Source organism: Acipenser ruthenus, chromosome 10 (assembly GCF_902713425.1).
Source record: "Acipenser ruthenus chromosome 10, fAciRut3.2 maternal haplotype, whole genome shotgun sequence".
In the NCBI taxonomy this organism is placed as follows: Eukaryota; Metazoa; Chordata; class Actinopteri; order Acipenseriformes; family Acipenseridae; genus Acipenser; species Acipenser ruthenus.
The window spans coordinates 30,181,262-30,205,606 of record NC_081198.1 but is presented as its reverse complement, the minus strand read 5'-3'; positions in this window follow the sequence as shown (position 1 = coordinate 30,205,606).

The following is a 24,345-nucleotide window of genomic DNA, read 5'->3' as shown; positions in this document are numbered from 1 at the left end:
TTGATTAAAAACAATTCTGTATTAACATTCCGGTCATGTGTGATGGAGCAATTGAAGAGCTACATGCAGCAGTAGTACCTGACTGTTCAATTCGATGGTACTGACTGCTCAGCCACATTTATTGATTTATTTAGACTGCCCAGTTTTCTCACCAATCTAGACTGCCCAGTCATGTTTCCTCACCACAGCAATTTCCCACAACAGCTCAGGAGAAATGAGTGCGCATCCTCCAATCACATGAGCAATCCAAATGCCTATTTACACCCAGCTGATGTCAATGAGCTGCTAGCCCCTTGGGGCAGGATTTTCAAAAGGTGGTAAATTATAACTCCAGTGTTAACCAACAAATCGGTTTAAAGCATTGATCTGGGCATTTTTCAAGTGGTCGCTATACCTATTTCATTATTAAATAATCGTGCTAATGTGATTTCCGAAATTATGTTGATTTATGAAATAACATTTATATCTTAACAATCAGTGCTTCTTGCGATTATTAATTTTGTTTGCATGGGAATTTAAAAGGAAATCCGTGTTAAATGTCATACTTTTATAGGAGTTAATTTACACTTGGGAAAGGAGGGTTTTAATTAACGAAAAAAGTATATAACTCACCTTCAAACAGTATTTAAGTTCTTTGATGTTAAAAAAATAAAATAAAGTATGGCTTTGCTGGGAGTGGCAGCAGCAGTCGCAGTAAATGTAACTTTAGAGCTTGAGTGCGAGCCTGAGATTGACAGACCCCCGGCTGCAGCGCCGACAATACAGAGAGAGGGTGGTTAATTTCTTAGATTGGCTAGACCTGTTGTCAGACTGTGGGAGGACCTTGAATTGCCTATGAAAAGTGGCTGTGTCATACCTCCGCATATGAAGGTGTTGGCAGTATGTCTCTGGGTCATTTAAAAGGGTCACGGGTGACTTGTTAAAGAGGGTTGACGATTATATCAGTATCCCACTTGATCATGAGCAGCTACAAAATATCAAAAGGGAGTTTATAACATTGCTGGATTCCCCAGAGTAATGGGAGCTATCAATTGCACACACGCTGCACTCAAATCACTGCAGGACCATGTATATGTGAACAGGAAGGGGTTCCATTCACTAAATGTTCAGGTGAATTGTGATGCATCCTATAACATCTGGAACATATGTGCAAATTTCCCTGGCTCCTGTCATTCTGATACAATCCGTTGTGTTTAATAATTTCAGAGACCGAATACACCAGATGGCATGTTATTAGGTCAGTATTGTAAAACTACTGAGAGAATTCAATATTTGTAGTTATGAAAATATTCTTGTCTTTTCTTATACTTGTGGTTATGAATGAGATTTATTCACTTGTTTTAACCATCTGTTTTAACCACCAAATGATATGCCATTATTTGCACCCAGTGTAATGTTACTACCGGTACCAAGAAATTCTGAACTCTACCGTACATACATTATATGACAGCTGAACTCTACTGTAGATTTTATTTGAATTATACAAATAAAAGAGTAAATAATTAAATATTGGTATAGAAAACAGCATATTACAATAACATTTCCTTACAGATGACTGCGGATTTGCAATGCATCCTTGTTAGGAATTTTAAATGCTTAATAAATATATAATGAAGTGTTACATGCGTGGTATACATGTATAATAACTAACAACTACAAACACAAATGGCACTTCAGATGTATTTATTTATAGCCTGCAATCGTACATACTAAAATATAGACAAAAGTAAATTCCAACCAAGCCTACATAGTCTACCACACCCACCGCCCTAGCCTTAACAAAAAAAGATTGTAAAATGCACATTGCAGTCTCGGACAGGTATGTGGTTACAAACGGGAGAAGGATTCTAGTGGTTTCTAATTAATTTGGGTGCAACATTTGCTCCTTTAGCAAGCCAGAAATTTTGGCAGCCATACTCCTGAAGTATCATTTGCAAAGTGAATTTTCTTGGAGATCTGTAAGTTCATCTTCACAATTCAGGTATGCCACTTCCTCTATTATTGACATGAGTTCCTTTTGAAGTGCTTTTATGTGGTTGACAAACATCACAAAGAGACCTGCTTGTTGTTCGCCCTGAAGTTCTTTTGAAAGCAAAGGAAACTGTGTGAGGTCTCCTTTCTCAAGTTTGGCAATTCGTAAGTCCTGTTTTCGAATAAAAGCAGCAATTGCTTCCTTGCATTGCACTATGTTCGTGTCAGCCCCTTGTAACTTTTGATTTGTTTAATTAAAAAAATGTCTGCTAGGTAAATTCTTGCTACTAAAGCTGTTGTTACTATACCGTGAGTTTGATACAGTAACACTGTCGATTGAAATCCTGCCCTTGAGAACAAAGGCCAGCCCTGCAGGGGTCTGTTAGAGCTCACCTGGTGCCAGGCGAGTAGGGGTTGCTCTAGAGCGGTGAGGTGACTGCTGATTTTGCCTCCCTAATCCAACCAAATGCCAGAGCAAAAGCGACACTCCCTGTGGAATCCCCAGCAAAGATCAGCAACTTTGCACAGCCAGGATGCACATCAGCACTGAATGATCAGTCATTCCTTTACCTCCCATGCGCTGCTTATTTTTAACCCCTGAAATAGTCAATAATAGTCTTCTTGTTATTTGGAAGCCCGAACACATTGCACAATCTAAAAATGAAAACAGCTATTTCAAAATAAAATGTGTTTGCTATTACTGCTGACAAAAAAAAAAAAAAACATTGCAGAGATGAGAAACTTAGTATTCCCAGAATACTGGTTTCTTTTATCAATAGAAAAACAGCTGCACCTTCAAAGGCCTATTAGACTCAACAGCTTTTCAACAGCTTGATTCATTAACAAAACTGGCTTCTTGAAAAACAAATGTGATTTCAATCTATGATAAACAAGAATGTTACATAAGGGCTCATGACGGCCTGTTATCTAATTTTAATATGACTCCTTAAGTTAGATGTATAAAAGGGTTGGATTAGGGACTATTGTGAAAGCTGGAAGATGGACACATTTACAGCATTAATTGGTTAGTATGTTGACATGTTGTCACAAAGACGGCCGGAGTGGGTGGCGTCAGACCAGATCCAGGAAATAAAAAACAGAGACTTGGGGTTTTGGTGTAGCTGAGCGTGTGATCACGCTCAGCATTTAATAATTAACAGACAGAAAATAAAAAGGTTGTAACACAAAACACAGGGCACAGCACTGGCAGCCAAAATAAAGAGACAAACAAAAACGAACACACACTAACAAACAGGGACGAACAAACACAGTGAGTAAAGCAAAAACAAACGTTACGATCTTTCTTTTTCTTTCTTTCTTTCTCCTCTCTCTCTCACCCTCTCTTTGGGCTGTGGACGCACCGACTCCCCCCTCTTGGGCTGTGGACGTTCGGGCTCCCCCCACTCAGACGTAGGACGTTTGAGCTCCTCCCGCTTGGGCTGTGGACGCTCTGGCTCCTCCCGCTTGGGCTGTGGACGCTCTGGCTCCTCCCACTTGGGCTGTGGACGCTCTGGCTCCTCCCGCTTGGGCTGTGGACGCTCTGGCTCCTCCCGCTTGGGCTGTGGACGCTCTGGCTCCTTCCGCTTGGGCTGTGGACGCTCTGGCTCCTCCCGCTTGGGCTGTGGACGCTCTGGCTCCTCCCGCTTGGGCTGTGGACGCTCTGGCTCCTCCCACTCAGGTACTGGAGAGGGCAGTGACTGCTCCTCTCCCTCTTGCTCACTGGAAGGCATCCCTCCCATGTTTGCAGCTAGGTACCCCAGCACCACCATGGTAATGTCACGAACTGATGCCGGGTTGTGCTGTTGCTCCCAGTCCTCCCATCGTTCCCCATCTCGCATCCGCAGCATGTTAATAAACCAGGGGAGGTCACTGGCGAAGTTCCCCTCGGGGTGCACCAGCCAGTCCCATATTTCCCGGGATGGTGGGGAACCCGGTGGCAGTGGGGGTAGAGGGGTGGCTACTGATGCTTGGGGTGACAGCTGCTCCTTTCCCTGAGCCCGCGTATACGGGCACCCTGCCCCGTTGTGGCTGTCCTTCTCCCAGCCCAGCATGCAGGATGTGTGCTGCAGCTGTTGTTGTTGCTGCTGCTGCTTCCTGCAGCTCTTTCTCCCCATCCTTGCTTTACTATTTTTTTTTTTTTTTTTGTAATCCAACAGACTTTTTCCCTTTTTTTTTCCCCCACACACAAACACCTCTCCTGGTCTGACACTTGGAGGCGCTGTTATCCCACTCTAACACAACGTGTCACAAAGACGGCCAGAGTGGGTGGCGTCAGACCAGATCCAGGAAATAAACAACAGAGACTTGGGGTTTTGGTGAAGCTGAGCGCGTGATCACGCTCAGCATTTAATAATTAACAGACAGAAAATAAAAAGGTTGTAACACAAAACACAGGGCACGGCACTGGCAGCCAAAATAAAGAGACAAACAAAAACGAACACACACTAACAAACAGGGACGAACAAACACGGTGAGTAAAGCAAAAACAAACGTTACGATCTTTCTTTTTCTTTCTTTCTTTCTCCTCTCTCTCTCATCCGTTCTCCACTCACGAACACCCAACCCCGAGTGAATGAAAATGTGTCTATATATACTGTTGTGCTGGGATTCAATTACCAATTAATTATTCACTTGAATCCCAGCACGTGAATTCATTACATGCAACCCCGTGCTCACATATTACATTTAACCAGCACGTGAAGTGATTTGTGCCCTCCTCGTGCCTAAATACAAATCTACAATTTAAATACTCGTGCTGTACACACCCATTTATATCCCGTGTACCAATGACTATACACAAACATTAACACACGCACGCAACATACAACACATAACACACAAAATACACACAGGGGCGGGCACTTCGTCACACATGTACACAACATTATATAAACTCATAATAGTCTAATTGAATCAGAAGCACATTCTGTGTCCCGTTGCTCAAATAAAAGTAGTTATTAGTTATTTTACAGGCACGTAGGTTATAAAGTGTTGTTTGTGTGTATACCTGTACCAGTAAATCTTAGACATGATCTCAAATAAAACAAGGAAAATGAAGAAAAAAACACCCACAAAAAACATCTCCTTGATAAGGATTACATTACTTTGGTTAAACAAAAACAAGAATTTAAAGACACTGGCACAAAGAAAAAACAAACTACCTTTGTTAAGATAGAAAGCCCTGTCCTCTTACATGTTGATATACTATTATTATTGCTTTGTTGCAGGACTTGTTGTCTTTTCAGTTTGTCTCGTCTGTCTTTTATGTTACATATGTATTGTAAGGAGAACGGGTCCCGCCCTTACTTAGCATGGGAAGGGCGAGTGAGTGAATGAGTGGGGAGAATGTGTGTTGCTGTTCTCGGGGGTTTCTGGTTGATGAGCTGGACTGCGGCAGGAAACAACCGAAGGTTATATAATAAGGGCTGCATGAGCCTGGGGACTGGAGACAGTCCACCTCTGAACTTGAATAAGAAACCGTGGGTGCGACTGAGCGAGCATGTGAGCTGTGACCAGAGAGAATATGCAGTGAAAGCGCCAAGACTACGTAGGGCTATTATTCTGGTGTCGTGAATTCAGCCCCTGACAGGAATTCACTGTAGTTTAATAAAAAAATATCTATATCTATATATATATATATATATATATATATATATATATATATATATATATATATATATATAGTACTGTGCAAAGGTTTTAGGCAAGTGTGAAAAAATGCTGTAAAGTAAGAATGCTTTCAAAAATAGACATGTTAATAGTTTATATTTATCAATTAACAAAATGCAAAGTGAGTGAACAGAAGAAAAATCTACATCAATTCAATATTTGGTGTGACCACCCTTTGCCTTCAAAACAGCATCAATTCTTCTAGGTACACTTGCACACAGTTTTTGAAGGAACTCGGCAGGTAGGTTGGCCCAAACATCTTGGAGAACTAACCACAGTTCTTCTGTGGATTTAGGCAGCCTCAGTTGCTTCTCTCTCTTCATGTAATCCCAGACAGACTCGATGATGTTGAGATCAGGGCTCTGTGGGGGCCATACCATCACTTCCAGGACTCCTTGTTCTTCTTTACGCTGAAGATAGTTCTTAATGACTTTCGCTGTATGTTTGGGGTCGTTGTCATGCTGCAGAATAAATTTGGGGCCAATCAGATGCCTCCCTGATGGTATTGCATGATGGATAAGTATCGGCCTGTACTTCTCAGCATTGAGGAGACCATTAATTCTGACCAAATCCCCAACTCCATTTGCAGAAATGCAGCCCCAAACTTGCAAGGAACCTCCACCATGCTTCACTGTTGCCTGCAGACACTCATTCGTGTACCGCTCTCCAGCCCTTCGGCGAACAAACTGCCTTCTGCTACAGCCAAATATTTCAAATTTTGACTCATCAGTCCAGAGCACCTGCTGCCATTTTTCTGCACCCCAGTTCCTGTGTTTTCGTGCATAGTTGAGTCGCTTGGCCTTGTTTCCACGTCGGAGGTATGGCTTTTTGGCCGCAAGTCTTCCATGAAGGCCACTTCTGACCAGACTTCTCCGCACAGTAGATGGGTGTACCAGGGTCCCACTGTTTTCTGCCAATTCTGAGCTGATGGCACTGCTGGACATCTTCCGATTGCGAAGGGAAGTAAGCATGATGTGTCTTTCATCTGCTGCAGTAAGTTTCCTTGGCCGACCACTGCGTCTACGGTCCTTAACGTTGCCCGTTTCTTTGTGCTTCTTCAAAAGAGCTTGGACAGCACATCTGGAAACCCCTGTCTGCCTTGAAATTTCTGTCTGGGAGAGACCTTGCTGATGCAGTATAACTACCTTGTGTCTTGTTGCTGTGCTCAGTCTTGCCATGGTGTATGACTTTTGACAGTAAACTGTCTTCAGCATCCTCATCTTGTTAGCTGAGTTTGGCTGTTCCTCACCCAGTTTTATTCCTCCTACACAGCTGTTTCTGTTTCAGTTAATGATTGTGTTTCAACCTACATATTGAATTGATGATCATTAGCACCTGTTTGGTATAATTGTTTAATCATACACCTGACTATATGCCTACAAAATCCCTGACTTTGTGCAAGTGTACCTAGAAGAATTGATGCTGTTTTGAAGGCAAAGGGTGGTCACACCAAATATGGATTTGATTTAGATTTTTCTTCTGTTCACTCACTTTGCATTTAGTTAATTGATAAATATAATCTATTAATGAAATGCAAAGTGAGTAAATATAATCTATTAATGTCTATTTTTGAAAGCATTCTTACTTTACAGCATTTTTTCACACCTGCCTAAAATTTTTGCACAGTACTGTATATATATATATTATATATATATATATATATATACAGACGTGCTCAAATTTGTTGGTACCCTTACAGCTCATTGAAATAATGCTTCATTCCTCCTGAAAAGTGATGAAATTAAAAGCTATTTTATCATGTATACTTGCATGCCTTTGGTATGTCATAGAATAAAGCAAAGAAGATGTGAAAAGAGATGAATTATTGCTTATTCTACAAAGATATTCTAAAATGGCCTGGACACATTTGTTGGTACCCCTTAGAAAAGATAATAAATAATTGGATTATAGTGATATTTCAAACTAATTAGTTTCTTTAATTAGTATCACACATGTCTCCAATCTTGTAATCAGTCATTCAGCCTATTTAAATGGAGAAAAGTAGTTACTGTGCTGTTTGGTATCATTGTGTGCACCACACTGAACATGGACCAGAGAAAGCAAAGGAGAGAGTTGTCTGAGGAGATCAGAAAAAAAATAATAGACAAGCATGGTAAAGGTAAAGGCTACAAGACCATCTCCAAGCAGCTTGATGTTCCTGTGACAACAGTTGCAAATATTATTATTATTATAAGTTTAAGGTCCATGGAACTGTAGCCAGCCTCCCTGGGCGCGGCCGCAAGAGGAAAATCGACCCCAGATTGAACAGAAGGATAGTGCGAATGGTAGAAAAAGAACCAAGGATAACTGCCAAAGAGATACAAGCTGAACTCCGAGGTGAAGGTACGTCAGTTTCTGATTGCACCATCCGTCGCTTTTTGAGCGAAAGTGGGCTCCATGGAAGAAGACCCAGGAGGACTCCAGTTTTGAAAGAAAAACATAAAAAAGCCAGACTGGAATTTGCTAAAATGCATATTGACAAGCAACAATCCTTCTGGGAGAATGTCCTTTGGACAGATGAGTCAAAACTGGAGCTTTTTGGCAAGTCACATCAGCTCTATGTTCACAGACGAAAAAATGAAGCTTTCAAAGAAAAGAACACCATACCTACAGTGAAACATGGAGGAGGCTCGGTTATGTTTTGGGGCTGCTTTGCTGCGCCTGGCACAGGGTGCCTTGAATCTGTGCAGGGCACAATGAAATCTCAAGACTATCAAGGCATTCTGGAGCGAAACGTACTGCCCAGTGTCAGAAAGCACTGTCTCAGTCGCAGGTTATGGGTCCTCCAACAGGATAATGACCCAAAACACACAGCTAAAAGCATCCAAGAATGGATAAGAACAAAACATTGGACTATTCTGAAGTGGCCTTCTATGAGTCCTGATCTGAATCCTATCGAACATCTATGGAAAGAGCTGAAACTTGCAGTCTGGAGAAGGCACCCATCAAACCTGAGACAGCTGGAGCAGTTTGCTCAGGAAGAGTGGGCCAAACTACCTGTTAACAGGTGCAGAAGTCTCATTGAGAGCTACAGAAAACGTTTGATTGCAGTGATTGCCTCTAAAGGTTGTGCAACAAAATATTAGGTTAGCGGTCCCATCATTTTTGTCCATGCCACTTTCATTTGTTTTCTTATTTACAATATTATGTTGAATAAAAAATCAAAAGCAAAGTCTGATTTCTATTAAATATGGAATAAACAATGGTGGATGCCAATTACTTTGGTCAGTTTCAAGTTATTTCAGAGAAAATTGTGCATTCTTCGTTTTTTGTGGAGGGGTACCAACAAATTTGAGCACGTCTGTATATATATATATATATATATATTGAGAATTCAACACCGTCTCCCTGAGTACTGCTTCCTAAACATGAAAATGTTACAATATACTAAATGAACAGATCAAGCTTATTATGACAGTTTGCAAAATCAGGTGAAAGCTTTCAGTACAATCGGGATAATACATAATCATCATTTACAAAATCTTGTTCATCTCGTTACTTGTTAAATACCGTAACTTTGCTGCCATACTAGCAAATGTTGTCAAATGGAAGGGCAAACTTTTTGGCGTGAAGCTAGGGTGTCTGCATTGCGAGCTGTGTTCAAAGTATGTCTTGGGTTCAATTCCCACACAGGGTTTATATTGCAAACTTAAAAAAGGTATTTTATTTATATGTAACAAACACATTTTTTATGTGAAAAAAATGTAGTTGATATGAATGACACTTTCACTGAATATACATACTTTTGCTCACATAACTTTAACGTGCAGAGAGAGAGAGAGAGAGAGAGAGAGAGAGAGAGAGAGAGAGAGAGAGAAGTCCAGTGGTTAAAGAAAAGGGCTTGTAACCAGTAGGTCCCCAGTTCAAATTCCACCTCAGCCACTGACTCATGGTGTGACCCTGAGCAAGTCACTTAACCTCCTTGTGCTCCGTCTTTCAGGTGAGACGTAATTGTAAGTGACTCTGCAGCTGATGCATAGTTCACACACCTTAGTCTCTGTAAGGCGTCTGCTAAATAAACAAATAATATATATATATATATATATATATATATATATATATATATATATATATATATATATACTGTATATAAAGGCAGGATTTTAACCCTAACTAGTCATACTTTCACTCCAACTACATAACCGCTGTGCTACACAGATTCACATTAACCCTTTCAACAGACTAGGCTACTATTTACATTTACCCTTTCCAAATAGCAATACATTGCCTCAATATAGGTTGAACAATTTTGCTATTCCCGTAATGTGTGTGTGTTATTATCAGTAACGTGTTAAAACAGCTAATTGCTTCTGCATTTCACATCGTTTACAAGTCACTTCTCCAACTGTGCTTGAAAATGCCATTTTACTAGACATAACATGAAAGTTCTTTGTACTGTTGTTATGTTTTCTTTTTTCGGATTTTATATAAACACCAACTATTGTTTTAAGAAAATACCTGTTTCATTCAGTCTATCACCAATCTGTCCACTGGATTACAGTACAATTAATCACTGATTCTTCTATGGGATTAATGCACACTTCGTAAAGTTCTGATTGCACACAAATTCGAAAAGGAACGGCCCTCCAAACCAGTTGGGCCAGTCGTACAGCAAGTACAAATAATAATAAATTTTTACTTTGCTGCATTCCAATCTGATATTGCTATGTCATGTTATACAGCATTTAAAACAAACATACTGTAACATTGAGGGACAGTGCCTAAAGAAAGAGGCTTTATACCAGGAGCCCGGTTCAAATCCCAGCTCAGCCACTAACTCACTGTGTATGTTCCTGATGAGCAAGTCTCTTTACCTCCTTGTGCTCCGTCCTTCGGATGAGACGTAAAACCCAGGTCCTATTGAATTCTTCTTCTTCTTCTTCTGATGATGATGATGATGATGATGATGATGATGATGATGATGATGATGATGATGATTATTTATTTGCTTAGCAGACGCCCTTATCCATCATTATTGTTGAGGTGTCTATGATTTCCAGTGTCACATTTCTAGTCATAAAAATAGCATAAAACAAATATAACATAACTTATGCAATGTGAAAGCGCTTTGAGTGTAACAGAATTCAACGGCTCTGTCTGTTCAAAGTTCTATTACAGCTTTCTAAGTACAATCTACACAGAAAACACGCTTTTCAACTTTACTAGTGCATTTGCCACAGACTGCCTTCTCACAATGGGCGCAGACATCAAACTTTCTGTTTTTATTGCATTTAGCAACTTGGCATTGTCTTTTATTCCATGTGCCAGTAGGCGCAGCGCTGGCTGAAGGTTGAGGGGCATTTTGCCAGCCAGCTTTCGTGTCTCTTATCAAAATGTTTCTGCCATAGCTCCATGGCTAGCTGCAAAATGAAGTCCCTCCAAGTGATTTGTGTTGCTGGTGCACTCCTTGTTCAAAACCAAATAGAACATATAAAGAGAGAGGCTCCGTCCTTCATAGGCCCTATGCATATAAGGGGGGGTTCCATCACTGAGGAGATCCAACAAACAGGAGGGGGGTCACCGTCTCTGAGATGACCCGACATACGAAGAGGGGTCACCGTCTCTGAGATGACCCAACATACGAAGAGGGGTCACCGTCTCTGAGATGACCCGACATATGAAGAAGCTTGCGAACCAGAAAGAAAACACATTGATTAGTAATATTAACACATAAAAGCGGTTCCAGCTCTTCAATGGCCCAATATATGCAGTAGGGGGGTTCCGTCACTGAGGAGACCCGACAAACAGGAGGGGGGCCAATATCTTTGAGGTGACTGTCTTTGAGGTGACCCGACATAAGAAGAGGTTCGCGACCCGGAAAGAAAACAAAGTTAGTAGATGTTAGAATATATATAACGGGGGGGTTCGCCTCTTCAAAAGCCCAGCATTATAGAAGGGAGGTTCCGTAACTGAAGAGACCTGACAAACAGGAGAGGAGTCACCGTCTTTGAGGAGACCTGACAAACAAGAGGGGTTCCACCACTTGGGGCCCTCACATAAATAGAGGCATCAGTACCTGAAAGAGAAGACAAGGGATCATGCATGCTAAAGGAGGGGTTTGGCCGGGGGTCCCCTCTGACTCACGGAGAACCCTCCTCCATGACGTAAATGGCGTTGCTTAACAAAGGGTTGGAGAAAGTGAAATCACTAACCCCCCAAAGGATGGATCCCCAGCTCCCCGCTGAAGACATTTATGGGAAGAAAAAAGGAGAACCACCAATGCATATAGAAAAGAAGAAAAGAGAGAAACCATTTAACACAAAAAGAAAGAAAACGCTTAACGTGACACAGGGGTTAGTATCCTACTGACTATGTGAAGATTCTCCGCACAGTGGAAAGGAAAAAAACCCTTTCATTTTTATTTCTTTTCTTTTTTAGGAGGAAACCTTTTGTGGCCCAGGCAGAAGGGTCATCCCCACTGTGGACATGCTAGCAATAGACTGATGGGCAGATGCTGTTTCAGCTGGTGAAGAACGAATGGAAGCTTCGACTGCTGATGAGGTCCAGCCTCCCATATTTTTTATTAGATGCTGGTTAATCTTTGCTCTTGCTGCTGAAGTGGCTGCCCTGATTTTGAATGAATGCAGAGCGTAGAATTGCGGGGGAAGACCTCCGCTGGAAACCAAAGTGGAGAGCCAAGAACAAAACCAATGTCTTGAGACAACAGACCCGCTTGCATTGATGAATAGGGAGTCAGAAGGAGATTTGGGTTTATGTTATGTAATGTATTTCAGCATGGAAGGAGATGGGCATAGAGGTTTTTTTTTTATTTACAATGGACCGTCTTGAATTGAAGAACAAAGGGTCAGAGGATGAAATGGCCTTGCGTTCTGCGATGTACTTCAGCATGGAAGTGTAGGGGCACAGAGGAGAGTTGATTTTTGAAAGCTGAATACATTGTCCTTACCGCAGCTGATCCGTTTTTGAAATTCGACAAGTGACAACAATTCGTAAGCCTGGTAAATGACCATCTAAGCAGGATTATACAAAACACAAAAATAATTATTAAAATATCATTTATTAAAATCTCTTTCTAATTTGGAACATTGTAAACTTGTGGGTTGGTGGGGAGATTAGGTTAAACACATCCTCCAGTATGCTGACAAATAGAACAAAAGACATGACATGAAATAGGAATCTTGAATGAGGTTCAGGTCACTGCAGCAGATATCTAGTGTAGGAAAGCTGGTAATAGAAGGAACTGTATATTCGGAGCATCTAAAAAAAAGGTTGTGGTTTATCCCACGCAGGACACCATATGTTGCAGGATGACTTGAGCGGTGACGTCAGACTCGGGAGACAGTGGACACAGACAACAGTGCTGGGGTATGAAACACGCTGATGCACCGGTTTATTGTAAAACAAAAGGTTTAAACAGAAAACAAAACACTGAACAAAACAAACGGCACGGTGGCCAAAACAGACAGACACTAACAAACACAGTGAGACAGACAAACACGTACCGTGCTGGTGCTTCCAGTTACAAAATAGCAATTGTTATGTTTTTATAAATTTTTACTTTACCTCCCGACTCATGTTCTCTCCTCATGCAATTCATTAGAGTTAAAGCAGCAGGAGTCAATTTGCACAGTGCAGGCAAAAGTATCAAGTATCATGGAATTAATGCCAAACCAAGACACTTGCTGTCTTGGAAGATACTACTAAAGTTTTGGGTCTGGTTCACCATTGATGGAGACAAAGCGACTGCAGCCAGTGACTTGAACACAACAAACAAATCAAAGGGACTTGGAAGACTCCTGAGAAAATATTTCAAAAAAGTCAACCACCTCTGATGCCTCCACTGCCCACTCCTCAAATCTGGATCAGATAATCAGAACTGAAATGGTCATCTTTAAAACACTGCCTTTTGCTGATGTTAATGGGGATACCCTAGAATGGGGGAAGGCACACCAGATGCAGTTTCCTTGCCTGAGCAAACAGCAGTCACATTAATTGATCTTTAAAGACTGACTTTTGCCAATATCAATCAAAATATACATACCTTCATCAGGCAATCTGCCTCAAATGAATTTCGACTGGATTGGCCTCCGAGGGTTAGCATTTCTTTAATTGTGGTACCAGGCTGCAGGCAAGCACCAAAACACAATTACAATAAAGTCCATGGGCTGCTTTACATAAGGGTTTTACACACGGGGGAAACTGAATATATTATTTTAAATAATGCAGTTTAGAATTTTAACAAGTGATATATTTAGAGGATGGAAAAGACTATGCATTTGTATGTGTTTTTGTAGTTACTGTATCACTGTGCTGGATTTTCCACTTCCTCTGGATATGTTGTGTTTACAAATGCCATTTCTTTTATCAGTTTAATTTTTTTGCAATATTTTTATTTGGCCTTGAGTCTGTTTGGGTCTGTTCAACATATTTTCCAATTTCTTGCAAAAACTCAGGCAAACTAAAGACCAATGGACATCCTCCAATTGCCTCTTTAAACCCAGGAACTCAAAAGCTGATGTGAGAGAGCTAACAGGCTGTGGTGACAAAGGCCAGCCTATGTACAGGTGTCTTTGACACAAACGTTTTAATTGTCAAAATGTGTTGTTGTATCAATTTGCTGTGCAAGACTTTATTTTGAAGAGTGAAGTTTTGCAAACTAAACCGCACAGTGATAAGTGACTTTCAAATTATACAGTAGTTTGTAAATGAGTTACAATAGAAAATCGGGTAGCACTTTACATTATAGGACATGATACCCATGTAATAACCGTGTAAGCTTATAATTACAAGAGCATCAATTGTGTTACTATGTAATTACACAAGGGAAACATGTTGTTCAAAAGGCAATTTCCATGTAGTTACACAGTAGTTAACAAGTAAGAACAATGTTTGAGTAATTTGGTTAACAACCAGGCCTGATTTGGGCCAGCCCTGCCCAATATAAATCTGACTAACTTTGGCCCTTACCATCAGAGTGAAATTGTCAGTACACAGGTTCTTGAGGCACATCATGCCACGAACAAAAGAAATTCCTGAAGATCTCCGGAAAAAAGTTGTTGATGCCTATCAGTCTGGAAAGGGTTACAAAGCCATTTCTAAGGCTCTGGGGTGCCACCGAACCACAGTCAGAGCCATATTGTCCAAATGGAGAAGTTTGGGACAGTAGTGAATCTTCCCAGGAGTGGTCGTCCTGCCAAAATCTCTCCAAGAGCAAGGTGTAAAATCATCTAGGAAGTCACAAAGAACCCTAGAACAACATCCAGGGATCTGCAGGCCTCTCTCGCCTCGGCTAAGGTCAGTTTTCATGATTCCATCAGAAAGACACCGGGCAAAAATGCGATTCATGGCAGAGTAGCAAGTCGGAAACCATTGCTCACTAAGAAGAACATGAATGCTCGTTTCAAGTTTGCCAAAAAGCACCTGGATGATCCTCAAGAGTTCTGGAACAATGTTCTATGGACAGATGAGTCAAAAGTGGAACTTTTTGGCCGACATGGGCCCCGATATGTCTGGCGAAAACCAAACATTGCATTCCACAGTAAGAACCTCATACCAATTGTCAAGCATGGTGGTGGTAGTGTCATGGTTTGGGGATGCTTTGCTGCATCAGGACCTGGACGTCTTGCCATCATTGAAGGAACCATGAATTCTGCTCTGTATCAGAGAATTCTACAGGAGAATGTCAGGCCATCCGTCCATGAGCTGAAGCTGAAGCGCAGCTGGGTCATGCAGCAAGACAATTATCCGAAACACACAAGCAAGTCTACATCAGAATGGTTGAAGATCCAACAAACAGTTTTGGAATGGCCTAGTCAAAGTCCAGACCTAAACCCCATTGAGATGTTGTGGCAGAACCTGAAACGAGCAGTTCATCATCGAAAACCCACTAAGTTGAAGCAGTTCTGCATGGAGGAGTGGGCCAAAATTCCTCCACGGCGCTGTGAGATAACTACAGGAAGTGTTTGGTTGCAGTTATTGCTGCTAAAGGTGGCATAACCAGTTATTGAGTCTAAGGGGGCGATTACGTTTTCACACGGGGGCAATGGGTGTTGCATAACTTTCTTTAATAAATAAATGAAATATGTATCGATTTTTGTGTTATTTGTTCACTCAGGGTCCCTTTTATCTAATATTAGGTTTTGGTTGAATATCTGATAACATTCAGTGATAAAAATATGCAAAAATGTAGAAAATCAGACGGGGAAAATACTTTCTCACGGCACTGTGTATATATATATATATATATATATATATATATATATATATATATATATATATATATATATATATATATATATATATGATGTATATGCCACATTAATAAAGGTATTTTACCTATAAGTATGTAAGAGTGCCTTTGTTTTTGGTGATTTGCCTGATGGATTAATTTGAATCTATACAAAAACAATGGACTTACAGGTATTTTTTCACCTATATTTCTTACTAAACTTTTGAAGAAACCCTTGACTCCAAAGAGCACCTATTCTCTTGGATCTTTTTTTCTTTTCGATACAGTAAAGTGCACTTGCCATGTGTTTTTAAGCAAGTGGACACAAGGTGGTAAGATTTTGCTATAAAACAGTAGGTGCTTCTGGTTCATGCCCTGACACTCAATTTGAGTGACCGCTTTCAAGCAGTCCCAGGCTACATACACAGATACCGACACATCCCAGAAACACTTGTTATCAGCATGTGAACACATTTCCTAAATGAGGCAATTGTCTTTCTGTGATATAACTAGTCCCTCAGAGCACAACCAAAACGAGCTTCATTTTAGCACTGCTTGATTTTGCTGTATTAGACTGCCAGATATAGGCTTCATCACTGGCTCCTGAGAAGCTCAATCCACATGAACACTGTAAATAGTGGCGGAGAGATGAGAAATGGAACCCTGATGCCACATTGTTCAAATTGATAGCGGGAGTTGAGTTGTAGTTTGCTGCAGCAGAGACTGCCTGAAGGATAACATCTATACATGCAAAGGGGCAAGAATCAAAATAACATTGTTTTTGTTAAAAGTAAATGTCATCTGTACAATGCATTCTGTTCCGTATTCATTTGACCTATTTTAATACTTATATATATATATATATATATAGTGTAACAAACCGGTAGAGTACCCCTGCGTGATACTCTATTGCTTCCACCGACTGGCACAGACATGAAGAACGTTCAGGCAAGTAACTTTTATTTACAATATTTACACAAGTCAACACTTTCTTTGTATAGATTATTGCCCTGTACAGGTCACTAACTGGCTCACTTCTTCGCCACTCTCTAACTATTTCAGAATACCGAGTTCTGCAGGCCGAGGCCTGTGCAAGTCCTTCCCCCGTGGAGTTGAGTCCACTGGGATGAGCTTAGCAGGAAACTCTAGCTGAGGAGCCCGGTAAGTGTCAGGAAGGATCCTTCAACCCGGGTGGGTCAGTCCACTGTTACGTACAGGCCACCTCCCTCCGCTGGAGTAGTCCTGTACGCTGGTAGGTTCAATGTAGGCTTTCCCTGCCGAGGTAGCTTTGTATTCCAAGTCAGAAGTGGCTTCCCCCTGCTGGAGTATTTCTGCAACACTGGTAAGTGTGGAACAGACTCCCTCTGCTGGAGTATCTCTGTAACACAGGTAAGCGTAAAGAAGACTCCCTCTGCTGGAGTATCTTTGCAACACAGGTAAGGATAGCGTAGACTCCCTCTTCTGGAGTCTCTCTGCAACGCAGGTCAGGATAGTACACTCCCTCTGCTGGAATCTTGCTGCAACACAGGTAAGGACAAAGAAGACACCCTCTGCTGGAGTATCTCTGCAACACAGATAAGAACAAAGAAGACACCCTCGGCTGGAGTATCTCTGCAACACAGGTAAGGACAAGCAAGTATGGAATGGGCCCTCCCAGAAGAAGGGCTCTGTTTATAAAGAATTGTATCCAGGCTGTGAGGAAGGACCCCTGCAGCTGACGTCCCAGTCGTTCATGGAAACACGGGAGTGTCTCCGAGTTCAAGCACAATATCCATACTGTCCACACCACCTGTGGGTACTGTTGTTCATGTGTGTCACAATAAAGCACGTCCAGAAAACCAGACTGTTGCCTCACTTCTCTCTGTTACAGCCTGCTGTTCCTGCAGCGCATGAATGCGTACTTTCCCTCCGAGTCCTGAGTCAAACACACATACACAAATATACGGTAGTTGTGACAGTTCCCAATCGTCACGGAAACTGCGGAACTGTTTTAAATTAACTACCGAGAGGCAGCGTTTATCTACCATCGTTTCATAAAATAAATTAAACTTTGTCAAAACAAAAGACTACCTCACCAATAGGAAAAATGCTCACGGTATAAACAAAACACAACTCTTGTTCACAAAAGAAACCAAACGTTCACTTTACCTTACAATACTACGTAATGCACTCTCAACCTTCTGGGTACTATTCAGCAGGACAAAACGGCGGTGCTCCCCACAATCACCCCTTGCTGTCCCGCTCCACTTCCCTTTATACCCAGAAACCCAGCCTTGCCCATTAGTGCTAAGGCTCCTGGGTTGCGTAGTCTTTCAAATGGCGTCGCCATTTCTTAAAGGCGACGCCGCTCTTTCTTACAATATATATATATATATATATATATATATATATATATATATATATATATATATATATATAAAATAAAAAGCAGTTTAATCCCATCAGATTCTATAGTGGGGCCCCAACCTTCACCCCCAATAAGCTTTTCATAATCATACAGTAGTAGTAAAATCAAATGAATACCTAGCACACTGGTAACACAAAATAAATCATTGGTGTACAATGCGAATAAAAGATTATTTAAAATTGAAACTAAATGATTTTAGGGTTTTTTATTTGATTTTAATTATTATTATTTTTAACTTGGCCTGCTTAGTAGCCTAGACAATTAACACACAATAGATCATGGTCCTATACAGATGCTCAAAATGAGCTGGAGGGGTTAGTGGCACATGTGTGCAGTCTATTGCTCCGACCAGAAACCAGAAATGTCATAGAAATTTGTTTTCAAGTCTTGTAAGTACATCCTGACTTTAGTGAAAATTAGGTACTTGGGTGTTCACCTCAAAAGTGCATTGAGCACAACTGGCAACACATGAGAAAAAGCAGACTGTGAAATTTCCAGCAACAATTGTAACTGTTTAAAACATGCTTTCAAAAGTTCTTAACAAATTGATGCAATTCTAAGTGTCGCAATTGTCGGCAGCTTTAGTGCATCTCATTGTAATATTTGTGAACCCTCATTTGTACTTTTAGCGAATGTATGCAGGAACTCCCATAATTACATATTCATCTAAGATTAAACCGCAAAGCATTCCCTAAAAAGTCACTAACATCATTGCGCATGTTTAGTACATTTCACCCTAGACTTCTAACTTGTTTGCAACTATTGCGACAGGCGCAACCCTTTAATACATCTACCCCTTAGTACTTTCACGGATACTGATCAAGTCCCACTATAAAACCACATACAATTTAACTGCACAACACAGCCGACATAAATTTAAATGAATGAGAATCTAGCATCTTCTAGCATTTGTACGAAGGAGAAATTTTCTACATTAAAAATACAGATGAACCCGTTTTATATCACATCGCTTAATATCATACCCTTTTTATTATCACGCGCCATGCACCATAGGTTCGTTAAGAAATTGCCTCTCTTAATATCATCTCATTGTCATGTTTTGTGCAGCCTGTCAAATGCTGCATGGCCAGGCTTTACAAAGTAACCACATGATCACCTCGGCTGATAAACTGACATTTTGTGCAACCTGTCAAATGCTGTGTGGGGGGTCATAACGGGATACAGTTCAGTTACCAAACACTAACGTCAGCAAATTTTAACAGTCAGTCTTATACAAATGCACAGACAAAAATTGATAGCTCTCATCAGTCGACAATTCATGCCTTTTTAGATAATGACACAAACCGTATTTGTCCTGTAGTAAACTATATGCATTTGTTTAAATGTACAGAACAACAAAAAATGTATAGTATTAAAACACTGCTCTTTAATTCACTGTTAGTTTTCTTTCTTTATGACATTGTTGTATTCGGCGATAATAAAGGTCCATGTGGCTTTGTACAATGCAAATCTTGCTAAATATTACTCCAATATGACAGCAAAAAGACAGGAAACCCATCTCTGCAGCGGCACACTGGAAAGGGATGTATTCGTCCTGTAGCTGTTTTAAAATGCACAGTCATGGTGTAATATTTGTTGTTGAATGTTCATTTTATGGTTTGATATGACATAGGCTTGTCCAAAATGAGTGTGCAAATTTGCAAGAGCGTCTTCTGTGTGGCTATTTATGGTAACAAAGTTTTGGTAACTGCTGTTGTCTTCTTTTAAATCATGCTGTGTTGGATTACTAGGAAAGGAAGTAAATGAGATATGATTAAATCAGGGTGATTTTTTTCTTTATTTATTTATGTTTTAACTGGAAATCAGGAATACTCCACATGGAAGGTACTTAGTTGCAATAGTGAATGTTTGGAATATGTTTGTGGAGATGGTCAGGTTCGGATCAGGTTTTAAATTTAGGCCCGAGCAGACCTCTAGTGCACATTGGCTAAGATGTATGGATTCATCGTGTTAGCTATGACTACTTTAATACCAGTACCAAGGAAGGATTCATTTATCAAGAAAACTATCAGGCAAATGTAACATTTCCACAGAGACTAATGGCACCCCTTTATGACTGAGGACATCCTTCAAATTGGTTGCGAATTGCAAAATGTTTAACTGACTTTATTACCACCCGGTATTTATATGAAAAAAATTTTGTGGGAAATAAAAGGCCTACTAATAGATGTTGCTTGCTTATGAACAGTGTAAGAATGTACCTACAATAAGCAATATTCTTTTGTTATTTTTGTATTGATTTTTTTTTCTATTGATAATATTCGCAACTCCCATATTTTGCGGCTGTTTTGGGGGGGGGGGGGGGGGGGGGGGGAGAAAAGCAATATTCTTATTCTTCAGATGCATTGGTTTGTGAGATTACATTAAATAGATAAACAGCAACAGTCTCCAAGATTCAAAGCCTCTGACTGCAGCACACAGAGTTTTATGGGGATTGCTGATAAAAAAAGTACTTAGTTTCAAAGGAACAGGGTGCACTATGGTCAGTATATCAGAAATAATTAATCCCAGTGGGAAACAATAAATGCATTAGCAGTTGGTTAGTGAATGAAAATGTCCCCTGAAATGCATCCCTTCCTGATTTTAACACAACTATCTACTTCTCTTAATGACTGACAAGTCAGAGCTGAATTGACCTAGAGAGTATAAGTTTACCAGACTACATGATGAATAGTTTTAAATATTGTTTTTTCTTCTTCCAAAACAGCTCATGTGAGACCCATATAGGGAGTGGAAGTGAGGCGCGATGTATAAAATTACTTTAATATCTACAGACTCTTAATATTGGAAAAAAGCCCTATCTCGAGGAGGATGCATTCGCTAGCCCTCCTGTCTTGCTAATTGAAATTGCAGGTGCCAACTGAGGATTTTAATTAACAAGACAAGAGGTCTAACTCATGCATCCTCTGACATTAAGGGATTTTACAAATGTATGTCCCACAGAGATTTTTAATGTCCCATTTAATCTGTTAGTTATTATTTAGTATTTTAAATAAGTTTCTTAGTTGTTGAGAGGGTAATTGGTTCATGTTTGATTGTGAAGTAATTGAGAGACAGGTGTTGTAGAGAGGAGGTTAGCTGAATATAAGGTACAAGCAATGCTAGGTGTGTGGCTTTCTATCAGTAGGGAGGAATGTAACATCCACTATTTTAGTGGCATTGAAGGAGGGAGATATGTTAGTCTGCCATACAGCTGTACTTCAGGCGACTTGTTGGCAACAGGAGGAAAGTAATATAGAACAGCAAATTAACTTTATCGGTTGCAACAAAGTAATGTACTTAAAGCTAAAAAAAAAGAAATGTTAGGTGTTTATATTTTTCACTTCCGATAAAGCGATTTCTTTCCAATTCTTCAGATGCTTTGGTTTGTGAGATTACATCAAATAGATGAACAGCAACAAAGTACTTTTCTGATCAATTACTCATATTTTGTGTACCTATATATATATATATATATATATATATATATATAATTATTGTTTTTTTCTGTGTATGCCTTTTCAACACCAGTGCAAAACAAATACAGTCAACTCTCATGAATATGAATTTCAAGACAGGCAAAAAAAACAATCATCTTATCAGTAATTCTTATTAGCAGGAGTCTAAGTAGGAGGCTGTGTGGTCCAGTGGTTAAAGAAAAGGGCTTGTAACCAGGAGGTCCACGGTTCAAATCCCACCTCAGCCACTGACTCATTGTGTGACCCTGAGCAAGTCACTTAACCTCCTTGTGCTCCGTCTTTCAGGTGAGATGTAATTGTAAGTGACTCTGCATAGTTCACACACCCTAGTCATGCTCATGCATAGTTCACACACCCTAGTCTCTGTAAGTCACCTTGGATAAAGGCGTCTGCTAAATAAACAAAATAATAATAAGCCAAATGCATACAGTAACACTGAAATCAAATTACAATTACAGTAAAAGTATTGAAAATACGGTTGTAAGATAACTTTTAAAAGTATGCATTGCAACTTGAAATATGCATATCCTATTCTGATCACAGACATTTTTAAAACACAAAAAGCAAGGTGTCCTCACATCAGGGTATCGAGCAAATTGGAAACGAGAATGACTTGCATCCACAATCTGCTGTTCATAGGCCTATATTCTTGTATTCCAGAATACAGCAGCATCTTTCTTTTTCTTGTACGGTGATGCATAATCCACCGATTTTCTCACCTCCTCTTTTGTCTGCAAGGCTAATGCATATTTTTTGGCACTCATTTCTACGCTTCATGGAAGTGGCATTGATGTGTGAGCTCTATAGGAATTCGAAATGCATCATAAGATTAGTCCTCCCAAAACAGCACTACAGTACAGAGGCACTAATCTGGATGCAAGCTAATACAGTTCCCAATATCCTTTACACTACTCAGCTGTTTGAACTAGGGCAAAATAATAGAAACTTTGTGTTAAGGGAATTATTATAAGAAGTAATTTACATTAAGCGACTGCTAAATTTGTTCTGGGACCATGTAAACAATTTATAGTATCAGGAAATTAGTTTAATCCAAGTTTGTCTTAATCAGAATTGACTGTAATTCATACAAACATATTAGCAACGGAGCATTTTTTGGATGTAGTTTTTGATACTGTGTATTATTGGTGGTACCTTCTATCAACACATTGTAATGTGTTTGGTTTATGTACAATATTGCAATTTTTTAAGTAACTTTAAAACCAATAAATGCATTCAAGAGAGACATGCAGGCTAGTACACTGTGATCTCTAGTGTGCATGTTCGACACGGTTGTTTGTCACTACTTGTGACCTAGATATAGCTATGTAGCACCGACTACACCACCTATGTTTAAAGAAAATAAGGAATTCTATATAATTGTGATAAATTATACCAACTATTTATTTTTTGTACAGAGGTTTGTGGCATCAATAGCAGAGGACGGCACCCAAACCACACCAAGCCAAGGAGGACACAAAAGTAAGTATACACCAATTTATTTTAGTACACCTCGGACCTGAATAAGACAAGGCCAAGGTCTGCAAAGACAACCAATAGAATCACAAATTACAAAGTTAAAAAATCAGTTTATAAAATACAAATTAAAATGTATTCATCTTACTACTTTCCCTGGCCAGCTCATCAGTGAAGGATATGGCTCCAAACTGCTCCCAGATTTAAAACGGCCAATTTTCACCTTCCCCAACAGGGGGCGCCACTCCACCACTGAGCCTAGCCACGCAGCCTAAGCAGCTCTCAATTGTAAGTATGTATCTTTCTCCTACCACAGACACGGCCAATGCAATCAAGTTAAAAAGGGGAGAATGATCTAATTCGGTAGCTGTGCTGTCTCTGTATTGACACCCTCTCAGCAACTCGTACACTGCACCGCTCACAGGAACAGCTTCCCTCAGAGTGAAGACAATAGAGAGTGCTTTTAACCTTAACTAATCAGTTTGTGTAGCAGGTAAATGGCTTAGCCGTCCTGCAATATAGTTAGGTTCCTGTGTGTTTAGTTATTGCTCGTATAAGAGCTAGGTGTTTATTTTGTTTCGTTTATTTTGTTTGTTTATTAAAATAGTGCGTCAGAACGTTGAAAAATCCATTTTCTGCATCCTGGGTTTACTTTTAAAGGTGCAACGAACGACAGTGAGTGACGGCCCATTTACATATGGTGGCAGCGTGTGTGGGCGCCCCTAAAGACCCAAAAGAAATGGAATGGAAAGAATTGATCGAGAAGATCAATCGGAATACCGCTGCTCAAAAGGAGCAGATTGAGAGATGGGAGATAGAGCTGGGGTTGGCCCCGTTGGAAATACAGGAGCTGGAGCTGACCGAACTGGAGATGCTGCTCCAAAAGTGGGAGCAGGCGGGAGAAGCAGCGCTGTCTCCTGAGCCAGAGGAGGTGGAGCTGCCGTCCCGGGAGCCAGAGGGGGTAGAGCTGCTGTCCCGAGAGCCAGAGGAGGTGAGGGAGTTACCTCCACCACAGCCCGGACCACCACCCCTGGAAACCAGTCCAGTGCTGCCGGGTACGGTCCCTTACCCCTTGCTCCTGCACACCCTGCCAGTCTGCCTAGACCTCCCGGCACTAGACCTGGAACCCAGGAGCCTACACCATCAGCCACAGCTCT